Below are 6,674 nucleotides of genomic sequence, written 5' to 3' on the forward strand. Positions count from 1 at the left end.
TAACATAGATTAACAAAGTACACCAGCCTCATTAGCTAGAAGAGATCTTTTTAATAATGTACTGCATATAGAGTGTATTGTGATATCTAGTGACAGTTTTAAAATATTTCCATTTGACACTCCTTTTAAAGTTACCCATACACATGCAAACTATCATAAAGTTTATATCAGTTTTTTTTTAATTAGTTTTTGAAATCATAACTATGTTCAGATCACAAATGGCAAAAAATATCAGAAAACAGATTCTACTTATTTTTTAATTCACTCGTCTTTTCAAAAACTGAATCACAAAGCTTGATTAAAACTTACGGTACATGTCTACTACCAAACTAACCTCTGAAAGATTATTTTTGTATGTTTACAGTGTGTTCCCAGTCCGGGATTCAGCTCTAGCATAGAAACAAACCTACATGTATAGACAACAGCCATGGATCAGTAACTTACATGTAGCTACACAAAAGAGGGAAAAAAAACAAGGAAACCGACTAAAAGAAAGAATTTATTGTAAGGTTACAGGATGGCTGACATAACAATGCCTTGGGACCGCCAGGAGGATAGAGCCAACATGAAAGGAACGGCACCAGTTTGGGACATTAGTATGTGGTTTTGTTTTTTTTTACATTTTTTGTGGGGTACTTTAGCAGTTAAGAAGGCTGAGGACCAGTTGGTTAGTAGTAGTACATCGCTGCAAGCAGCATCTCTGTCCCTACATCATAATGTTGTCTGATTACTAGTGTTGAGCGATACCGTCCGATACTTGAAAGTATCGGTATCGGAAAGTATCGGCCGATACCGTCACAGTATCGGAATCCAATCCGATACCGATACCCGATACCAATACAAGTCAATGGGACTCATGTATCGGACGGTATCCCTGATGGTTCCCAGGGTCTGAAGGAGAGGAAACTCTCCTTCAGGCCCTGGGAACCATATAAATGTGTAAAAGAAAGAATTAAAATAAAAAATATCGCTATACTCACCTGTCCGACGCAGCCGGGACTTCAGCGAGGGAACCGGCAGCGTTGTTTGTTTAAAAATCGCGCTATTACTTGGTTACGTGAATTCCCGGCTTGTGATTGGTCAGGTCGGCCATGTTGCCGGGACGCGGACCAATCACAGCAAGCCGTGACGAAATTACGTCACGGCTTGCTGTGATTGGTCCGCGTCCCGGCAATATGGCCGCCCTGACCAATCACAAGCCGGGACGTCACGGGAGGCTGGACACGCGCTCATTTTAAAATGGGCGCGTGTCCAGCCTCCCGTGACGTCACGGCTTGTGATTGGTTGCGCCGCGATCAACCAATCACAAGCCGGGAGGCTGGACGCGCTCATTTTGAAATGGGCGCGTGTCCAGCCTCCCGTGACGTCACGGCTTGTGATTGGTTGCGCCGCGATCAACCAATCACAAGCCGGGAGGCTGGACGCGCTCATTTTGAAATGGGCGCGTGTCCAGCCTCCCGGCTTGTGATTGGTTGACCGCGACGCAACCAATCACAAGCCGTGACGTCACGGGAGGCTGGACACGCGCCCTTTTTAAAATGAGCGCGTTTCCAGCCTCCCGTGACGTCACGGCTTGTGATTGGTTAATGGCGGCCATGTTGCCGGGACGCGGACCAATCACAGCAAGCCGTGACGTATTTTCGTCACGGCTTGCTGTGATTGGTCCGCGGCCCGGCAACATGGCCGCCCTGACCAATCACAAGCCGGGACTTCGCGTAACCATGTAAAAGCGGGAATTTTAAACAAACAACGCTGCCGGTTCCTGCGCTGAGGTCCCGGCTGCGTCGGACAGGTGAGTATAGCGATATTTTTTATTTTAATTCTCTATTTTACACATTTTAACATTAATGTTGTTCCGATACCCGATACCCGATACCACAAGAGTATCGGAATCCCGGTATCGGAATTCCGATACAGCAAGTATCGGCCGATACCCGATACTTGCAGCATCGGAATGCTCAACACTACTGATTACATAAAAAATAAGCTGACAGACTCTATATAAGAAGTGATAAATTGCGAACAAATTCTATAAAGGTCTGTTGGTTAGACAAAGTTAGAGGATGATTTCCTTTGTCAATCTTCATCCTGGGGTATCAATGTCAAATACAGGTAGGTCCAGAAATATTTGGACAGTGACACAAGTGTTGGCATTTTATCTGTTTACCAAAACATATTCACGATAGAGTTATATAATTAGTATGGGCTTAAAGTGCAGACTATCAGCTGTAATTTGAGGGAATTGACATCCTAATTAGACTAAGTGTTTAGGAATTACAACTCTTTAATGTAGCTGCCTCTTTTTAAATGGACCATAGGTATCGTAATTGGACAATTATCTCAAAAGTTCTTTAAAGCGAACCTGTTAACAGGTTTGGCCGATTTGAGAAACGGCCCCCATCTTTCCGGGATGCTATACAGCATTCTATAATGCTGTGTATAAGTCATCCAATCGACCTGTAATAGAAGAAAAATAACTTTTATTATACTCCCCTGCGGGGCTGGTTTCGTGTGGATGACGCGTCTCCGCACAATCCACACAGTCCCCTCGGCATCGCGCTCCTGCGTAGGCGGACTTTTCTGCCCTGTTGAGGGCAGAGGAAAGTACTGCAGTCTGGGGGGGCAGGAAAGGTCAAGGAGTCTCTGTTGATGGAAGAGAAGTACGCCTGCACAGCATACTGTGCTCCATGCCTCATTTTGGCAATGGAAGGGACGTCATTTGGACTGGAGCGCATATGCGTACCACAAGGCAGCGGCTTCCGGTTACATGCGCTTACCATAGAAATGGAGGGCTGCGTGCGTTCCAAATCTAAGCTGAGCAGCGGACGCTTTATTACAGGAAGTGAGGTGAGATGCCCGCTTAAAACAGTGGCGCTAACATGAAAAAACTGAGCGCATTATCACTGTTGTGGCCATAGGTTGATACCGCACTGATGGAACATCAGCATATTCCCTAATGAACCCCAGTATATCAGTATGGGGGAAGTGCATCAGAATTTTCTGAGAAGGGACTATCAATAAGAATCACCAGTTCCTGCACATCACAGAGTAATATCGGTGCAGGATGCGAGGAGCACAGCTGTCTTACAAAAACTCAGATGGAGATGGTTTCAAATGCTTATAGAAAAGACTACACTGATCCCTCCGGTCTTACCCATAATTGGCATCCAAGTGATATTTCAAATTGGACACAGACCCAGCATTTCTGCCATACCATCTATCAACATGTGCTTACTGTATGTTTGGAAGGATAGAAGCAATATATGAAGAAATGTATCTGAGCCTATACATTGTAGTCGTGTTTTTATATAGTCTGCCCTCATCTTGTGAGCTACAATGCACAGTTACCATAATAATTGGCCATTGAATAAGATATTGTGCAGTAGAAGAAGTCTGGTACTCACCTACAATCTAGCTAATTTCAGTCCCAAGATCTAAATGGCAGCTAAGAGTGTAGAGGTTTTGGATATAGACATAAAATGGGTAGGAATTATACATAGCAGTGATATTTCAGTAAAGGTTACCATAATTTATTCTGTAAAATCCGCATAGTAAGTAGGAGAAGGATTAAAGTGTACGTGGCATTTCTGGTGACTTTTCAGAATAAGTTGGCATGTTTGTATGTACATGAGTAATAACACTATTTCTGTGCCATAAAATAACTCATTTTTCACCAGTTTTATCCCCTGAGGGCTCTATCTCGAATTTTCAAACATTACTCCGCTAATGGGTTGTGACTAACTGCTAGGATGTCTCCCACAGTACACAGAAACAGAATGATTCCTGCTCTTCTTACTATCTGTATCACATAGGCAGAAGCAGCTGCACATGAAAGACATTATATGGTAGTAGAGAGCAGTGTAGCTGTGAATCCAGCTCTGCAGCGATGTAAATTGCTAGCTAGAGAAGATTCAGCTGGCATCTTTCTCTGCATGTGTCTGTACCGCTCCCTACTTGTCACCACTGCCACCTCTCTATAGAATATAATAGGCTGAGTTACATGACACCTCAGTCTGTCTTGCTTTGACCAAGATGGATTTAAACTGTTTTTCAGTATGGATTTATGCAAAGTTTGCTGAAACAACAGTGACCATACAAATGGTTGGGATCAGAGTTATTTAAAGGTTTGCCCAGTAAAAACAAGTTATCACCTATCACTGCAGGTCCTAGTGGATGGACTACCCCCCGGTCAGCAAGTTATCACCAATTTTGGGCATAGGTAGCAACATGTTTGCACTGGACAACCATTAATATCTGGATTTAACACCTAAATCCTGGCAAAATCCACTGGCATGGAGCGTGAGTGGGGTATTTTATCCTGAGTATCAACTGTATTTTTCTTCTGTGGATTATCTACAAAATCCGCAGCTTATTTGCCTAGCACAATCCATCCATTGTAAACATCCTTAAAGCTGTGGGTTTAAAGGGTTTGTCGGTTCACAATAAAGTATAAAAAAAAATCTAAAGATTAGGAGCTGTTCTGCAGTACCCTGCAGCGGCTGCTGCACATTGAACGAAGCTGCACTTTGCAGATTGGTACCGTGTGTTTATATCCAGCTGCTGCCACTAGAGAGATAACTGATGCTTGGTGGGAATGCCCGATGTTGGACACTCAATGACGTGATATTGATATTGATGACCTATCCAGTGAATAGGTCACCTCAGTTTATTGTGAGCAGAAAACTCCTTTAAATTAGATATATTTTATAGAATTTTGACATTCATACATAAAAGAGTTTATTGAAAAGACATTTTGCACTAATAAATCCTATAAATAAATTAATTATACCTCCTGATGAAGTAGCAGCAAAACGTGCGTTGGGGCGACTGGATTCCCACTGGCTTCTCTTGTAAGTTTCCTTCCTCTATTGAAATTGTCTATATAAGTTAGGTATGACCAATTAGCGGTGTTTCCCACGGGGTACACATATATAACTGGCTATTTAACCTTTGCAGTGATAAAGTAATGATAGTGGTATCATTTGCATTTGTTTACCTGCCTGTTGTATATAAGGTGTGTCGCACCTCTCATAGACACTGCATTGATTGAAACTCTATGCTAGCTTATGTTTGCATAACTAATTTGTGATATTTTGAAGGGAATTTATTAGCTAATTGCATTTTTGCACATTGATAGTTTACTCAAGTTTGTACTTTGCATTTGATTTATTTATTTCATTTTTTTGTAGCTGGTGCATTCTTATCAGTGTAGCTCGGCAGCCTCTGTATTTTATTGGTAAATTAAATATTTATGTGATATTACTAATAATAAATATTAATTATTTTGGATTATACTCTAGTTCTCTTTTGATTTAAGCCTCTATATTAATTACATGTACAAAATGCTGTTTATACTTTGTGGTTTTCTCTTTTAGGATCCACTTCTAGGGGAAAAAAATAATGCATGAAAAACTACATCCATCTGCCCTTCATTAACCTCATTTTAATGCATCTTCCACTTTGCTACGTATATACAGGGGCTTCTCACAAAACTAGAATGTCATCAACAAGTTAATTTATTTCAGTTCTTCAATACAAAAAGTGAAACTCATATATTAGAGTCATTACAGACAGAGTGATCTATTTCAATTGTTTATTTCTGTTAATGTTTGTGTTTATGGCTTACAACCAATGAAAACCCAAAAGTTATTATCTCAGTAAATTAGAATAATTAACAAAAAACACCTGCAAAGGCTTCCTGAGCTTTTAAAAAGTTCCCTTAGTCTGTTTCAGTAGCTCCACAATCATGGAGAAGACGGCTGACTTGACAGATGTCCAGAAGGCAGTCACTGACACACTCCACAAGGAGGGTAAGACCCAAAAGGTCATTGTTAAAGATGCTGGCTTCTCACAGAGTGCTGTATCTAAGCATATTAATGGTAAGTTGAGTGGAAGAAAAAAGTGTGGTAGAAAAAGGTGCACAAGCAACGAGGATAACCGCAGCATTGAAAGGATTGTTAAGAAAAGGCCATTCAAATATTTGTGGGAGATTCACAAGGAGTGGACTGCTGCTGGAGTCATTGCTTCAAGAGCCACCACACACAGACGTATCCAGAACATGGGCTACAAGTGTCGCATTCCTTGTATCCAGCCACTGATGACCAATAGACAATGCCAGATGTGTCTTACCTGGGCCAGGGGGAAAAGAACTGGACTGTTGCTCAGTGGCTGAATGTGTTGTTTTCAGATGAAAGTACATTTTGCATTTCATTTGGAAATCAAGGTCCCAGAGTCTGGAGGAAGAGTGGAGAAGCCACAATCCAAGCTGCTTGAGGTCTAGTGTGAAGTTTCCACAATCAGTGATGGTTTGGGGAGCCATGTCATCTGCTGGTGTAGGTCCACTGGGTTTTATCAAGACCAAAGTCAGTGCAGCCGTCTACCAGGAAATTTTAGAGCACTTAATGTTTCCATCTGCCGACAAGCTTTTTGGAGATGGAAATTTCATTCTCCAGCAGGACGTGGCACCTGTCCACACTGCCAAAAGTACCAATACCTGGTTTACAAACAACAATATCACTGTGCTTGATTGGCAGCAAACTCGCCTGACCTTAACCCCATAGAGGATCTATGGTGTATTGTCAAGAGGAAGATGAGAGACACCAGATCCCACAATGCAGATGAGCTGAAGGCTGCTATCAAAGCAACCTGGGCTTCCATAACACCTCAGCAGTGCC

The sequence above is a fragment of the Ranitomeya variabilis genome, chromosome 3 (genome assembly GCF_051348905.1).
Source record: "Ranitomeya variabilis isolate aRanVar5 chromosome 3, aRanVar5.hap1, whole genome shotgun sequence".
NCBI classification, from domain to species: domain Eukaryota; kingdom Metazoa; phylum Chordata; class Amphibia; order Anura; family Dendrobatidae; genus Ranitomeya; species Ranitomeya variabilis.